Genomic DNA, 18,920 nt, shown 5'->3' with positions numbered 1-18,920 from the left:
GTTTATTTTATTAGTTATGATTTTAAAAACTTGTTTGTATTATTTCCTTTGGAAACAATAAAGATAAAACGCGGTGACGACGTTTACTAAAATACGAGCTAAGTCAATCCAATGACTTTAGTCTCAATTTTTTACCGCTACACCATGACGTTTTTGTTTATGCATTTTGTAGTAGTGATTATATCTTTATAAATAAAAAAATATTTTTCTCAAACAAATAATAAAAGCTTTAAAATATTATATTTTAAAGAGTGTCACATCATATTTTAAACAATATTGTCAAATAAGAGGGTAAGTTGTCAAAAAATAGTTTGCGACTCTAATTTATTACTGCCTCCGTTACTTTTTATAAGAGACAAATCACTTTTTAGGTTCATTGAATAATCAATGTATCTAGTCTATAAATAGACCAAATACATTAGTTATTGAATGAACCTAAAAAAAATGAATTTTCTCTTATAAAAAGGAACGGAGTTAGTATATCATAATAGATTGAATTAGATGAATATGACTTAAAAAAATGTTCCATAAAAAGATTTAAAAAAATAGTGAATTGAACGATGAGTTTTGAGAGATGTAACATAGAAATATATTGATGTGACACAATTAGAATGATATAAACCATGATGTGTTGGCGAAATATCACATATAAAAATTAATTTACCAAGATGATTATTTCATTTTGAAAAATAAAATTTTAATTATGCACATTATTTCTCACGATAATCATTAAATTATGTTATTAAACATTTCTAAGATGATGTGAATTTTTTTATTGAAGTCTTTTATTTTCAAATGTTTTTTTGAATCGTTGGTGAATTTGTCTTCCAACTAAATTTTATGAAATGATAAATCAGAATTTTTGGAATAATTCTTCTAGTAGTTTTGTACTATGTAATTTTTTAAAATATTATTTAATACTCAAAGTATATTTTTAATATTTAGATAAATCTATTAAGCTTGATAATTTTTTCCCTTACTCGGTCTGATCTAATATGTTATAAATAGATGTTTTAGTGATTGAATGACCATGTGCTTCGTGGTGATTTGAATAAAGTATTTTTTGAAACTAGTTCAAAATTTTGTGAATACAATGTGAAAGTGAATTAAAAGTCTAAGTTTAAGGTAAATCTAGATCAGTTGCATGTTTTAAATTAATTTGTTTAATGTGAAACTAAACTAAGTTGCTTTATTCACCCATTTCTTGAAAACCTATTGAATATTTTAAGAACCACAATAGATCTAGCCACTGACTTGTATGCACCTCCATTGTTTACATATATTGAGAGTCTAAAATTGCATTTAATTTGTTGATTTTGTTTAATTTTGATTATTACTTAATGAGTATGATTCATAGATATGAATGCCATTTTTTCTATTTTAACCATTAACCTTAAAATAAAAACAATCTCATGTTATTTTATTTTGGGACATGAGAACATTTATTCTTGATAGAGTTGTATGCAAGATATGGGGATATAAAGCTACTGTTCTGAAAGAAAAATAAATAAAAGATTCAAGTATATATGTTAAATTGACGATGGTGATATAACTAAAAAGAAAAGAAAGCAATGATCTCCTTGTAAATCAACTGAAATTTAAATAAAAATGTGTAACATAAAAACAAAAGCAAAGAAAAATAAAAAGTTATTGAAAGTAACAAAAACTAAAAGAATCACCAATAAATTCCGAGTGAAAAGAATATAGAGTGCATAAGTATATAAAATAAATAAATTCTCATTTATTATTAGAGTAATGCTATTCTTACACCCAACACTTACACCAAATATTGTTTTAAAATAAAATGATAATCTTTATAAAATATATTTTTATTTTTAAAATTACGGACGACACTGTTCATGTACGGACGTACTTTAACCAACTTCATTACAGCATTAACCAAGTTTTTACACTGCATTAACCAAGTTTGATGACTGCTAAAAATTATTTTTAATAACTGGATGTTGCATTAACCAACTTCATTACTGCATTAATCAAGTTTTTACACTGCATTAGCCAAGTTTGGTGACTGCTAAAAATTGTTTTTAATACTTGGATGTTGCACTAACCAACTTCATCACTGCATTAACCAAGTTTTTACACTGCATTAATCAAATTTGAGTAATGATATTCTTACACCCATGAACAATACTTTACAGTAGTCATCAAATTTGATTAATGCAATGTAAAAACTTGGTTAATGCAGTAATGAAGTTGATTAATGCAATATTCAGGTATTAAAAATAATTTTTAGCAGTCATCAAACTTGGTTAATACAGTGTAAAAACTTGGTTAATGCAGTAATGAAATTGGTTAATGCACGTCCGTACATGAACAATGTCGTCCTTAATTTTAAAAATAAAAATAAAAATTATTATTTTATTTTAAAAAATACTGTTCACCGTATAAATACGGTGAACAGTGTTTGGTGTAAGTATTGATGTAAGTGTTGGGTGTAATAATAGCATTACTCTTATTATTAGATAGGTTTTTAGAATTCCAAGAAAACCAAATATTGTAGCCTACCCGCATTACAACTCAAATAAAATTCTCAGTGATCCATTATTGATTTCATGTTTTGTAATTGTACTTTGATGTATAACAAAATTGATTTGTTATGAATGATTGGATTTAGAGAAACACATTACTTGCTGAAGTTATACACTTATGTAAGGATACACTTATGTTTGAAATTACACTTTGAATTAATTTTGTTAGCCTCATGCTTTGATTCATTGATGTAATGAAATTATTATTTTTATTTTACTTACATTTCACAAATCATGCAATCTTTAAATATTTTAATCCAAAGTTTTTATTTAAGGATAAACAAAATTTTAAGTTGAATATGTGCAAGAAATATATAATGAATTGAATATGTGCAAGAAATATATAATGAAATTCATAAATTTTAGTATTGGCATAATATCATGTAATAGGGTCGGCTCAATCAGACAGAAGGCCTCGTTCTAATATAAAAAATAGGTCTAATTTTTTTTAAGAAAATACAATTATAATAAATAAAAATGGCACATATATAAAAATATATAATTATGTATTAATAAAACAAATTTAATTATAATTATTTGGACTTTGATCATTCTATTTTTTTTATTGTATTGAATTTTTATTGATTTATTAAAAAAAATATATATCAATTTATATATTTATTAATATTAATGAAAAAAATTGGATTTTTCAAAAATTTAGGTCCTCTAAAGTTTAGGGCCATATGCTATATTGTAGAGCCTCTTGCTCCTGCACAGGGTCAGGCCTGTCTAGGTATGACCTATTTCTAATGCATTTGTATTTAAAGTTTAAAGGGTACTTGAATAATGAAAGATAATAATTTATGAGTTGAAGAAAATTTGTTAAGTGATCTAAGAGCGATTCAAAGCAGGCCAAATTAAAGAATTTAAGGAAACTAGAAAAAAATATTCGCTAGAAGAAGTCAAAGCAACCTGAGAGTATTGCATATTAGAGAACTGAAGGTGATTTGCACTAGCCGAATCTCAAGTGGGCAACAATTATCAGAGATTTCGTTCGACATTAATGACCTCATGGATGAGTTAGTATGGTCTTTCTATGGAAAAACATCAATTCCCTAAGTGAAATCACGTTCTCTTATAGAATTTTCACTTTTCTATAACATATTAAAGCAACTTATATTCATGTTTTGAAGGATCTTACATGTTGAAGAAAAGAAAAATGTGGAGAGAGTCAAGTTTTATCCTCAGAGTTTAAATATGTGATTTTTAATTCTGCAAACTATTCAACTTGCTTTGACTTTTTAGAGTCAGGTTTATCATCAAACTTAAAATGAATTGATTCCTCAACAATTTTGTTTTTTAGTATTATACACTCTGTAGCCTTTTTAGCGTCCAGAGTATCCTAACATGATACACTTTTGAGTTTTAGAATCAAACTTGTTTAAGTTGTCTTTGGATTTAGCATAAATCAAGTACAACCAAAGGATGAAAGTAAGAAATGTTGAGCGTTCTATTCTTCCACAATTCATAAGGAGTCTTACCCATAATAGGTCTTATGGAGACCCTCTTCTAAATATATCATGCAGTATTTACTACTTCTATCCAGAAGTGCTTTGCAACATTTGTCTCATTGATCATGATTTTGGCCATTTCTTTCAAAGTATGATTTTTCCTTTCTATGACACCATTTTGTTGAGGAGTTTTAGGTTAGGAGAAATCATGTGAAATGCCATTTTGTTCAAAAAGTTTTTCAAAATCTTTATTTACAAATTCACAGCCATGATCGCTTCTAACTTTAACCATTGATAAACTTTTTTTCATTTTTTACTTGAGAATAAAAGGTAGCAAACATATAATGTGACTCATCCTCGTGTCTTAAGAATTTTACCAATCTTCATCTGTTGTAGTCATCTACGATGACTAGTCGATGTCATTGGCCCAAACAAATCAATATAAAGAGTTCTAGAGGCCTAGAGGTAGAAACAACATTCTTAGATTTAAAATATTTTCTTGAAAACTTACCTTTCTAGAATGCCTCACAAAGAGTATCTGAAGCAAACTTCACATTTGGAAAGGCTCTAACGTTAAGCTTGTTGAGCCTAGAGATTCTTCTCATGCTAACATGGCCCAACCGTCTATGTCAAGTCCATTGTTCTTTGTTCACTAACATAAGGTGTTTTATATTTTTATTTTCTAAATCAGATGGTTTGATTTTATAAATGTTATTCTTCCTCTTACCTCTGAAGAGTACAAAGTCATCCTTTTGACTCACAACTTTAAAGGACTTTTGATTGAATATAATGTCATAACCATTTTCACTTAATTGACTTATGGGCAAGAGGTCATGCATTATTCCTTCAACTAATAAAACATTAGAAATAGAGGGAAGAGAAACCTTACCAATTGTTCATGTACCAATGATCTTACCCTTCTGGTTTCCTCTAAAGCCTACAAATCCTCAAGGCTTAAGTTCCAGCTTTTGGAACATATGCCCTTTTCCCGTCATGTGTTAAGAGCACCTAAAGTCCAGGTACCATGACTCAACTTTGTTGCTAAGGATATATCCAACATAAACTATTTTTTCTTAGGTACCCATATTTTATTGGGTACTTTATGGTTAGTTTATCCCAGAGGCTTTATCAACCAAGGATTTCTCGGTAAAATAGGTGTCATATGTGTGACCATAAGTAAAATGAGAATGAAGAGCTTTTGGTTTTATCACCATTTCTTTTGGTTAAGGATCAAGCATCTCGTTCCTTGGTGTAACATAACCAATTCCTCTTCTCTTGTTTCTACTTATTCCCTAAATCATTGAAGCCATCTGGCTTCTATTAATGTTTTGTGCAAGAAATTTTTGAAAAGATGTTTCATATTTCTTAGAAACACACCCACAGTCCATGGGAGCTTCTAAAAGAATTTTCTTTTCTAGTTTTTTACTCTTGCTTCTGAGAGAAGAATTTTCTTTTTCTTAACTATTGATTTTTTCTTTAAAAATGGAATTTTCTTTTATTAGCTCACTATGGGCCTCACAATCAGCTACATGAATCTGTTTCAGATTCTTATATCTTTTCTAAAGTTTCTGACTCTTTTCGAGAATTTCAACTAAAGATAATTCAAGTTCACAATGAGTTGAATGAGAAAATAACTATTTAATGTGTGAACCTTATTCTGATTCAGAGGCTACAGTGCTAGCCATAAGTGCCATGTTAGCTTGCTCATCTTCAGAGCCATCTTCAAAAGATTCAGAGTCATCCCATGTTTTCAATAGAACCTTATTCTTTTCTCTGAAGAATTTCTTATTGGTATTTTCTTTATTCTGTTTGGGACACTCATTCTTGTAGTGACCAGGCTCTTTGCACTCGTAGTAGATGTCCTCTTTGTCAGCTCTAGACTCCTCCTGCATATAGGCAGACTCAAAGCTTCCACCTGTTCTTCTATGGCCTATAGACTTATTCTATTTTAGTTTCCAGAGTCGATTGACAATTCTAGATAACAGAGACAACTTGTCCTCCTCACCATAATCTTCTTTAGACTCTTGTTCTTCATCTTAAAGACCTTTAACCTTTTCAGACATGCCTTTAGACTTCAGAGCCACAAAACTTCCCTTTCTTCTTGGGCTCATCCTCTTCTAACTTGATCTCATGAATCCTTAGTGATCTTACAAGCTCCTATAGAGTTGTGCTATTCAGATCCTTTAACAACTTAAGTGCTGTCACAATTGGCCTCAATATATTTGACTAGCTTCTGATGATTTTATTTACATGATCTGTTGTGGTGTAGATTTTTTTTAAAACTTTCAAGTCAGCAAAAAGAGTTTGAAACCTAGAGATCATGTCCTCAATAATTTGATCTACTTCCATCTTGAAGGCTTTATATTTCTAGATCAAAGCCAGAGGCTTGGTCTTATTCACTTGCTCATTTCCTTCATGATTCATCCTCAAAGAATCAAATATAGACTTTGCAGAGTCTATATTTGTAATCTTCTCATACTTAGTATAATAAATAACATTCAACAAAATTGTTTTGGATCTACGATGATTCTTGTTATCCTTCTGTTGTTCATCATCCATCTTGTTTCTTTCAAGCTTTGCTTCACTCAAATCCATAGGATGTGTGAAACCTCCCAAGAAAGAAACTTTCAATTCTATCTTTTTAGTAATCAAACTTTTATTCATTAAATATTGGAGGTTTAGTGGAATAATAATCTTTATCACTATTGCTAGTAGAAGTCATAATTGTGTTTCACAAAGACAAGTTTGGATCTTTATATGACACGATTACGTGTTTGACACAAAAATAGTCAAAATTAGAATCAGAGCTTTGATTCCAATTGAGGGTTCAAGAAACAAAAGAATTAGGGCTTTGAATTGGCTTTCCAGTATGATAATTTTTTGCGCAATAAAGACAAATTCAACAATGATAAAAATACTCAAGGATTTTTATATTAGGTCAATGTTAACTAAGTTAATCCAGCCCACTCACCAGAGTGAGTTCGCCATCTCAGTAAGGACTTAATCCACTAATCAGTTAGATTACAACTCAAATACCAATTGTGAACGACTTCACGAGGCTATTGATTAAACCTAGTACCCTAAGAAATACAATTTCAAAGACAAACTGTCAATGACTTCTCGAGGCTACAGATAACCTATCAAGGAATTTAATCATAGTTACAATACATAGATTGTGTGTTTACAATAATGCTTCTCAGCAAGCTGATACACAATTTGAAATTCAGACTTTACACTTAAAAGGAATATACAATGAAAAGCTCTTAGTGTAGTGAGTGTTGTATGATATCTCTCTTTTAGTTTTCTCTTCATTTCTTATTGTTTCCTTCATATATTTTCTCAGCAATTTTTTCACACAATTGTACAAAACTCGTTCTTTCATGCTTCTTAAAATCTCCTTGTCCTATTTAAATAGATGATGAATATTATTGTTGAAGGATGTAATTGAAGGATGATGAATAGTATCTTTGGTGAGTGGAAATGGAAATTTTAACATATTCACAACTGTAGTAATGGTGTGAGGTTAAACTGTAAAACATTAAGGTATGTTGGTAGTACAGTCCTTTAAGAATTCTCAGCATATTTGTCCTTTTATGGGAATATTTGATTTTTATGATTAAATGTACTATTTTCAATGATATTCTTTCACTAATTGTTCTCTCAATAATTGGATTCACATTTGTGATGATTTGAAGCTTGATCAGAGTTCAGAGTCTTGTAGATTTAAACTTTAAAGTCTAGAGAAAAGTGAGGCTTGAGATATCTGAGTGAATCTGGCTTGATGATATAGATGTGTTATCTTCATTATCTAGATGAACACTTCTTCGTACCTGAACTTTGTTTGTCCAGAGTCTCTTTGTCTAAAGTCCAAAATATGCTTTCTCAGATTTTAGAATCTGCTTAGTCTAGGGTCCATGGTTTTCTTTGTCCACCTTTATCCAAAGTCCATATTCATTTTACCCAGCTTCAGATTCTGCGCACTTAATGAAACGATTAATGTACGAAATAGTTCTTTATACTTTGTTATTATCAAAACTTAAGGATTATAGATGCAAAACCAAATTTGTTCCGACAATAAGTGCACATGTTGACCCCAAAGGGAGTTAACCTTGAAGGGAACATGGTGAACCCTAGAGGTAAAATACCTTAAGGGGAACATGGAGACCTCGGAGAGTACAAAAACCGAAGGACACATGCTGATCTCAAAAGTGGAATTGTTAAGCTTTCATACGTAACAACTTTCTTGAACATATATATCATCTCATTAAAAATCTACCCTTCTAGATAAAAAAGAGGGTTCCCTTATTGCTTTATTAATGTAGTTTTAACATGTTACATTGTAATGACGGATTACAATTATACCATATAAACTAAATGTATTAATGACTTAACTTCACGACATTCCAGCATCTAGGAGTTTCTTCGCACTACTATGGAAAACACATATGACAATGATTGTGAAATACATATAACGACGGTTTTCTGTTTGTTGTTAGGTAATGTGTGATTGTAATTATATGCTTTCCACCATGGGCATGTGACCGTGGTGATAAACTAGGTAGTGCACTACCTATAACAACGGTTATTTCAAACAACCACTTGTATTTTTCAATCGCTGATAGGCAATGATCTGTGCACTCGTCTAGGAGAAAAATAAGAGAGGAACATGTTGTGATGTATATAAAGGTCATGGGTTCGAAACCTAGCAGCATCAATTAATTTGGAAAAATATAACATTTCACCACGGTTATAAAATATAACTGTTGTGGTATGTACACATGAGTTTATTATAAAATATGTGGATTGCTTTTTCCCCCTGTCAGTCACTAAACATATACAACCATATTAAAATTGATGTAGAAGATAATAATCCGACAAATTAAATTATTCTTGAAAAACAATTTAAACGAACCACTATTTTTCAAATTGCATCCATCTCATAATTCATCTCATGCTCTTAAATATATAGAATTTGGTTCAATTCCCCAATTTCTTCAAAGCAACGGTTCTTTCTCTTCTAGTTTATTTTGCAAAGCATCAATATGTTGACTAATTCGGAGTGATCATCATCGCTATCATCATCATTATTAATTTAATCGATGATGATGAGTCAAAATTTCTAACAAATTTAATTTTTTTCAATATAAACTAAAATAAAATAAAGCATTACTTTGAAGAATTCAGGGCATTGAACCAGGTTACACGTGTTAAAGAGCGAGAGATGAATTACAAGATGCTTGCAATTAGAAAAAAGTGATTGATCTAAGTTGGTTTTTAAATATAACTTAATTTTTAGATTATGATTTTTATATTAATTTAAATGAATGCATGTTCACTGAAAGGTTAGTGAAACAATTAATCTACATACAATATAATAATCTCAATTGGATCTTCTCTTAATCTACATAAGAAATTAATGCCACAAGATTAATAAAAGTGAAACATTGCTAAGTCGCAAGAAAGTTTTTTCATGTGACTTAGCAATGTTTTATTCTTGTTTTGAGAAACATTTATAAACAACAACATAAAACAACAAAACAACAACAACATACAACAACATTTATCAACATTTATCAAAAAAATGACAACAACATAAAACAACATATAGACTTTAGGTTAAATTTTAAACTCCATCCATAGTATGCAATTTCTTGAGATTATTTTTTTCATTCACCTTCCCTACAAGTCAAGAAACAATATGCCAAATTTAAACAAATTTGGAAACATAAACTCTTGAACCAGATTTAGAAACATAGACTCTTGATCCGACTTTGGAAATATAAAAAACTTAAAAAAATACCATGCCAAATATTAACCCTCTGTAACACCAAACAAAATGAACATTTCAAGGAATGACGTACCTTAAAAGTTCTTCAATGGTGATGAAAATTAGAACCCGTACAAAGAAAAATAGAAGAAAGCCTACGAAGAAGAAGAGAAATATAGTGTGAATTTAAGACTCTCCATCCATTTGGTTTTAATGAAGACAAAGAGAAAGTCAAATGATCATGGAAAAAGAATGAAAAAGTCTCAAGCACTCAACTACTCTTAAGCACTCAACTAGCATCAAGTGTTCAAGACATTCTCATCACCTGTCAAAGACTTGCTTGGATTTGATTATTTATGTGTATGTAAAAGCATGTAATTTTTATGATAGTTATAGTGCTCAAAATGATCAACATCTTCATTTGCATGCATATCAAAATCCTTGTTGCTAGCCACTCTTTCTACATACTGTCAAAACTGATTTTTCACAAATTGGCTAGCGTAACCGGTTACACTCACGAAAATTCCTTTTACAGGGCTACTAGAATTCATATTTTGAGAGGCGTAACCGATTACAGCTTTTCCCGTAACTGGTTACGAGCGCGAAAATTTCAAATTTTTTTAGGTGACACTTCAGCGTAACCGATTACACCCTTTCCTGTAATTGATTACACTGAAGTAGTGACTGTGTTTCATGTTCAAATCTAAATCAAACGAACCTATTGTTTCATCCTTCAACCATGGAACTAATTCATGAATTTATACTTTTTCATAAGGGTGTTAAAAGGTTATAAATACCCTCATTTTCAGATTTCAAAATCACCTCTTTCATTTGCAATTTAACCTCACTATGTCCACAAACTTTCATACAAGTGTTTTACATATTTGAACTTTCATTGAAACATTTTTTGCACTTTGTTTCAAACCATTTCAGAAAAGTTTCTCATTCATTCATAAATACTTGAATACTATTAATGTTGAAATTCTGGAACTTACACAAGAGATGTCAAGAGAGATGTCCTAACAACAAACAATGTCAAGACAGATGTTATAACATCCGCTAACTGACATCAAAAATATCAAAACAGAAATAAACTGTAGAATGATAAATAGCACAAGTAATTGTTAACCCAGTTCAGTGTAACAACACTTAATATGGGGGCATCCAAGCAAGAAAGGAAATCTACTATTAGTAGTACTAGTTCAAAGCCTCAGCAATTCTAATTTACAACTTATACCCTAATCCCTACTCAATCTAACTTCTACCAAGAAATCAACATCTAGATATGAGAAATCGACATCCCACTTCCAATCACCGCAGTGATAAACACAACCACACATCCCGTGACCAGAGGAACCAAATAGAAAGATTACACTTTTAAATAAACAATACTTAGTCTTGCTTCACAACTTCAACTAAGAATAATACTTGATCTTACTTAAAAGATTTGATCAAGAACAATACTCAACTATCTTGCTTAAAAGGTTCAAGAGTGAGAACACACATACACCTCAATGTATCAGAAGATACATGAGTGACACAAAGAACAAAACACACAAAACACTTAAAGGACTCCCAAAACACCAACCCTTATTTTACACACATGGTTTTTATTTGTGAATACTTGCCATATGGGCTTGGACTTTGAAATAAATCCAGTCTTCTCCTTTCTAAAAACAGCTGTAAGATCTTCACAGAAAATAGGAAGAAATTAAATCATATATTAGTTTTCTAAAAGAAATCTAAAAGATTCTTTTTCTAAAAACCAAAACAAATCTGCGTTTGTCCTATACACTCCTTGATTTCTTACGCTTGTAATCCCAGGATGTTCTGGTGTAGGATGTCACAACATATGGCAGAACATCTGTCAAAACATATAACAACTGAACATGTTATGATAGTAGGACAAGATGTGTAACATCTTGTTCAACATTAGTTAAGAACCATATTTTAGCAAAATTATGTCAATCACAAAACTATATAACTAAAAAATGTCATTATAAATCGCTTGTTTGAAAGAGAAGATTAATCCTAGTGATTTATATATGTTCATCAATTTCTTTACTTAAATAATTTCTATATTTGGTTGTAATACCTTGTTGTCCAGTATTGTTGGAAACAAGAGAGTGGAAAAGAAATGATTTTTTTCTTTTTCTACTTGACTGGTTTGTATACATTGCTTTCTAGGATTGTTGGAAGTAAGAGAGTTGAGTTTGAGAGGATTGTTCTCATTTCAACTTGGTTGATCACTAGATGATTGTTCTTGGTGATTGTGTTGGTCTTGAATGAGTCCTAACAATAGTAAAATCTCTTTCATGTTGAAAGGGGACTAGAGTACTCTCGGGTTGTGAGGGCAACCGAGATACATCCTTGTGTTCTTTATCTTTTCATGCACTTTATCAGTTTCATAAACACCTTCAATCCAGAAAAATAAAGTAACTTACCACTAAAATAAAAAATTGACCATAACACCTATTTCACCCCCTCTTAGGTGCACTCTTAAACTTAAAATTGGCGTCAGAACAAGTTATAGGTAACTTGTTCCTAAAAGATCCTGAATGGCTTCTGCAAATCCGGATTTCATAGATGGTTATAGAAATAACAAGCCTCCGTTGTTTTGTGGTGAATATTTTGATTTCTAGAAAATACGCATGAAGGCGCATTTAGAGTCTTTGGGAAAAGAAGTTTGGAAAGCAATTGTAGAAGGTCCTTTCGTTTCAAGAACTGTTGTTAATGGTTTTGCCTCCATAAAGCCTGAAGCATAATGGGAAGAAGAGGATGAAAAAAAGGTCCTTTATGAAAAAAAAGGATATAAATCTTCTTAAGGTGCACATAGCATGGATGGATTCCTTCGTATTTTGGCATGCATAACAGCGAAGGAAATAGGGGATACATTAGTTGAAACGCATGAAGATACCATTGAAGTTAAAAGATCTAGATTGAAGATGTTGAGTTAAGAATATAAATTATTTAGAATGAAGCCACGAGAATCAATCCATGACTTGCAGAAAAGATTTGTTCATTTGACAAATCACTTGAAAGCACTTGGTAAGACTCTTACTAACGATGAACTTAATGTTAAAGTGCTTGGATATTTATCCAGGGAATGACAACCAAAAGTAACAGCAATATCCGAAAAAGAAAAGTCTATCCAAAATGACTTCCACAACATTGTTTGGAAAACTTCAAGAATATGAGAAGAAACTTGGAAGACTTGAAAAGCATGAAATTCAAGTAAAAGATTCAAAAAACACTTCCTTAAAGACGAGAGTCAAACATTATGATAACAATCAAGAGGATGAGTCCACTAGTGGTGAATTACTTAATAAATTTAAAATTTTATATAAAACCGTGCCAACACAAAAGAAACAAATTTTATCTCTTGAAGAAAAGATTAACACCGTAGAAAAAGATTTTAAAGTTGAAAAATAAACATTTCTTGAAAAAGAAAAACAGAAGTTTACATGCAAATATTGCGAGTCACTTTCTTTTCAAATTGTCCAATTTAAAAGAGTTCTTGAAAGATATGAAAAAGGACAAAGTGGATGGGACATTATCCTTAGTCAACAAAGATACTCAAATGATAAAAGTGAACTTAGTTATTTTAAATTTGATAAACCAAGTACTAGTAAAACAATCTTTGTTAAGGCAAGTGACCAATCCAACAAAGAGAAAGTGAAGCACACACAAATAATTCATAATCACCCTAAGAAGAGATTTCCTAATAAGAAATATTGTGTGCCTAGATATAAAAGTAAGTTTGTTCCTACTTGTTTTTATTGTGGAATAGTTGGTCTCACACCTAATGCTTGCTATGTAAGGAACTTTAGTGTTGCTTGTGTTCTTTATCTTTTCATGCACTTAATCATTTTCATAAACACCTTCAAACCAGAAAAATAAAGTAACTTACCACTAAAATCAAAAAATTGACCATAGCACCTATTTCACCCCTATTAGGTGCACTCTTAAACTTGCAGATAGATAATAAATAAAGAGTGTTGAACTTGATTACCTTTTGTATGAAGAAGAAGAATGACGATTCTGCATATGGAATATGGAAGAAGAAGAAATAATATTAGAGTTTTTCTTTGAGAGAGACGATGTCTATTCTCTCAAGAAGCGAGAGTTAAATTCGCTTGTATAAAGGTAAAATATTTCACCACAATTTTATTATTAAAATTGTGATGAAATATAACGTCTTTTACAACAGTTTATTTTACTAACCGTGGTGATAGATATTTTAGTTTTGTTATATATATAATATTATAAGGACAACATTCTTTGTAACAAAAAAAATAGAAAATTGTTGGTATCGGTATTCGAACTCTGTCACTCCATGAACATTTAACCACAGTTACTTATAATGACAGTAATGAAATGTCTTTTGGTAAATATAAAAAAAAATGTGCCCAAAAATGAGGTATTACCACAGTTTACTATGCGAACGTTGTAATATTTTGTTGCTAAAGGTATATTTTGTAATAGTATCTCCACCTTAAGTTTCCAACTTGTAATCTCCTAATGACAGCTTTTAGCGTATTTGCTACGGGTCTTCCCAGCAGAGCGAAACTCGTTGATCTTAGTGGACGCTACTGCTTGATTTAGTACCAAGATCACCCACCTTCATTTTAAGGGGAACTACTAGAGAGTAACAACAATAATAATGCCCACTAATTACTATCCCTTTGTTTGAGCCTAACAAGTACAAGGGTCTTTAACACTGTTGCTTCCTGTATGTCAAACTTATCAAGATCATTACTTGTGATCCATGGATGAGTTACTGATGTTGGGATGACATCATGCCATTAGCATAAGTCGGCCACAATATCGATATATCTCATTTAGGGAGTGTGAGTCATTGATGTTGAGCTAGTATATGGCCCTTAGTTTAAGTAGGGCATGAGCCAAGGGAGCTCTTGCGATTCTTGCTTGACCTCGTTCGTTCCCCTCAGAGCATTCTCTAATCTATACGCATGGAATTAGGAGGTCGATTGATGTCGAGTGAATCCTAAGTCGATATAAATATATTCGTACACACACTCACAAACACAAGGCGCGTAAGAGCAAAGTGTTTTATCCAAAATGAAATCCGAAAAACCTAATCTGGTATAGATATATAGGCACCACTACTACGAAAAACACATCTAACATTGAATGCAAAATGCATTCGACGTCGGTTAAGTAAGAAAGGTAACGTAGGTCATCATGAAAAGCTACCCCTTATTACCTCGGTTATTAAAACGACGAGGGGTAAAGTTAACTGCATGTGGGCTCGATTTCCAACATCAGCATTTTTATTATTTTTAGAACTGGATAGAGAACCACAACAATATGGACATAAATGGAGAATAACAACAAAAAGAACAAAATTAACAAGAACAAGAATAACATGAGTGACACAATTCAATAGGAACCTACATTGTACACATTATTACATCAAATTATGCATAAGATGGAGTGGAAGGAATATCAAAGAAGTGAAAAAGAAATTTGAAAAGACAAATAGATGTAATTATTCAGCAGCTCAAGGTAGCTAGTATATCAGAAGATCTTTCCAACTTCTAATATAAGAAAACATGGAGAATTAAAGAAGTAATAGTTAGAAGGAATTAATTACTTGACATGCATGGAATCTTTTGGCTTTTAGACTTTCAAAGATTCAATATAAAAGCAAATAACTTCATCCAGAGAAATCATAGAAAATGAAGAATCAAAATGACTACTTTTGCTGAAACTTTATCCAAAGAAATCAAAGACGGGGTCCAAGTCATGAAAGAACAAAAACAGAAACAGAGTGCTTCATCCAATGCTGAGAGAACATAAGCTGATGTGGATGTAGAGGTCTAATTCGTTGAAAGAGATCATGCTACAAAACCTTTGAGACCCAGGAGAGATCTCAGGAAGAGGAGATCAAGAAGAAAAAAGGTGAAGAGGTCAGTCATCATCGATTTTGATGATGATGAAGCAGGTTATACTTGGTCAAACATTCTGTCAGCCAGAGGATTTAAATATAGTTAACAAAAAATGTCCTTTTTGTAATTTTATTCAATGAAAATCTAAATCTAAAATAACCCTCAGTAATGCTTCTCAACAACAACATGCAAGAACAACAATAATGGAGAACAACAGCAACAACAAGAACAAGAGTAATGGAGAACAACAACAACAAGAACAATCGTAATGGAGAACAACAAGAATAACAGTAATGCAGAACAATAATGGATTACAATAACAACAAGATCACTAATAACATACCGGTGAGAGAGTTTTTCGTTCGCTATGACTCCTTGGAGAAGAAGTATTCTATCGTTAGGGCTCGAAAATTGATTTAGGTAGACACTTAAGGAATTAAAAAGATAAAGAGTATTTATCTCGATAACCTAAAAAACCAAGGTAACAAACCATCCTGTAAAATCTAAAATAAATAAAGGCGCCTTCTTGGTTGCAAAAAAAAGGGAGTTTTTATCTCGGTTTTATAGAAAACTGAGGTAACAGATCCGTCATAAAATCGAAAAAAATAAAGGCACCTTTTTGGTTTCATATAAAACATTAAATAAAAGGAGTTGGGAATAAAACCTCAAACCCTGATTATATATTTGCCAGTTTTATTTAAACCTGAGGTAACTAATTTTTTATTATTATTTTTTAAATAAAACAAGGCGCTCCGGTCACATGTACCCGCAGTTTTTTATCGTATGTGGTAAAAGTTTCGTCATAAAAAATGTTATTTATTGTAATGTTCATTGTCTTCCACACATAAGGGCATATATGGAAAAGTGTTTTGACCTAAAAAACCGGGAAGACAGATAGGTTTGCATATAAGCATACATATACAATTAATATAATAATATTTTCTTTTAAGAAAAGACAATTAGTGGCTTATTGGTATTATTTATAAAGTAATTCAAAAATAATAAATTGTTGGAATTAAACTCTAAGTAATTCTTTATCACTATACAATAACAATGAAGGAAACAAGAAAGAAAATTTGGAAAGCAGAGAACTAGGGTTTTACGAAAATAAAATGAAGAAAATGATAATTTTCTGCAGAATTTCTCTCTGACCATAAACTGTGAAAAATCTCTTATTCACTTGCAACTACAAATTCTGTGACTACTCAACTTGTTACAAAATAGAGATTACTCCCTCTATTTATAGTTTTAGGTTTGCTTTATCCCTAAGCCAAATCCCAAAACATAAAAGTCCAAAATACGTATTTTAGACCCTAGTCGAAATACTGTGTGAAAGTAACTGTTTTGACACTTCGACAACTATATACAATTCGATAAACTAAACTTTTCGACACACCTTATATCAAGCAACATACTGCTTCGAAACAAATAATTACAATTTAACATAAATATCTTTAGTAATTTAAAAATAAACTTATTAATATAAGAATAGTTTGGTTCAAAATATACATATCAAAGGGAGTAAATCAGTAAAATCACAAACTTAAGAGACATATGATGTAAATGTATAGTTCAGCATGTGGATGTCATTAACTAAGGAGCATTAGTTTTGAAGAAGCATACAAAAGAAGAAACGGACAAAAAACCCTTTGTAGTGTGGTCTTTCTCACTCTCACTATAGTCAATGGTATTTTTTCATATAATATAATGTAACTTAATTATTATTATTATTATTCAATGGAGTATAGTATAGTATAGTATAGCCAGTAGTACATACAGAACATTATAAAAATCCATTCCGACCTGAGAATATAAAAATTGTAACAACATAAAGGCGTTGTCCATTGTCCAGTAACCGATCTTTCCCACATAAGCAAGGGAGCATATATCGCACATGAACACTGCATTTCTGTGTTTTTTTCTAATGCTAGTACAGTACTTCAGTGATGAAATATAAATGAAAATGAGTTGAGATTTATTTGATCTAAAATTTAAAATCATTTTATGTTAAAGATTAAAAAGAAATTGGAGATTCAAAATTCAAGTTCTAGTGTCAATTTATACCAACAATTAATTATTTATAATTAGACATTAAAAAAAATTATATTAGGTATAGTCTCTAAAATATATATTGTATTCATAAATTTTTTAAACTATTATATATTATTTTTTCAAAGGAATTTAAAATGCATTTGTAAAAAGAGTGTTGTTTTTGTTAATCAAGTTTTTAAAAATTTTAAGAATATAAATTCTTTGATCTAAACCAAACCAATGTTTTTAAATATTACATTTTAAAATATATTTTAAAAATAAATAGAAGAAATTAGATAATAAATAATTAAAAAGTATTATAAAAGAAACTACTTTCTAGTTTAATATAAAATATTTTATTATTTTTTTCATTTCTCTAATCCTTTCAAATTTTAAAATAGAATGATTATTTTACCGTATTTCATTATTTGTAATTTTATTTCTATCAAATAATTCAAGATATGAATAAAATACACACATTTATAACTTGTTATAGTACATCTTTATTCATGTACTAAATATTTTCTCCAAACATTAACTCTAATGTTCTCTCATAAAAGATGACTTTATAAAATTAAATAAATTGTTAACAATTATAACACTACAATCAACTTTCTTAAGTTTTATGATTTATTTTAAAAAGTTATATTTTTAGAAAGAAAAGTAGTAAAAATTAAAAGGATAACAATTGAGCCTTCTAATCTCAAAATAAATTGAGTTTGAATTCTTTGAAGAGAGTTGAAAAATGACCACATGTATCATTTAAATAAATAAAAAATATTAAAGTTTAATGAAATTTTGATTAAATTACAATTTTAATCTTTCTTTTTTAATTTATTCACAAAAACTATTATTCATATTTAAAATTCAAACAATTTTGAGTTTATTTGATTTTAAAACTGTTAATGTGTCCATTAAAAACAATTTAAAAATATTTTTTCCTTAATATTAATTTTAAAGTAAATCTATAAGTAATTGTATTTTTAAATCTAATTCACTTTCTAATACTAATATATAATATATAAAAAATCATCCAAAATGTTATAATATTAAATTTGAGAGCCTTTAGTTCAGATCCTATCATGCATGTACTATTTAATATTTTATTAATTTATAAGAATGTAGTATATTAATCTTCAAAGCCTTCTTCTTATCTTCTAATGGTCTGATTTGTAAATATTTAATTAATTTAAATTCCTGAAAGACTTAA

Source organism: Vicia villosa, linkage group LG3 (genome assembly GCF_029867415.1).
Source record: "Vicia villosa cultivar HV-30 ecotype Madison, WI linkage group LG3, Vvil1.0, whole genome shotgun sequence".
Classification (NCBI taxonomy): domain Eukaryota; kingdom Viridiplantae; phylum Streptophyta; class Magnoliopsida; order Fabales; family Fabaceae; genus Vicia; species Vicia villosa.
Note: the sequence above shows the minus strand (reverse complement) of the source record.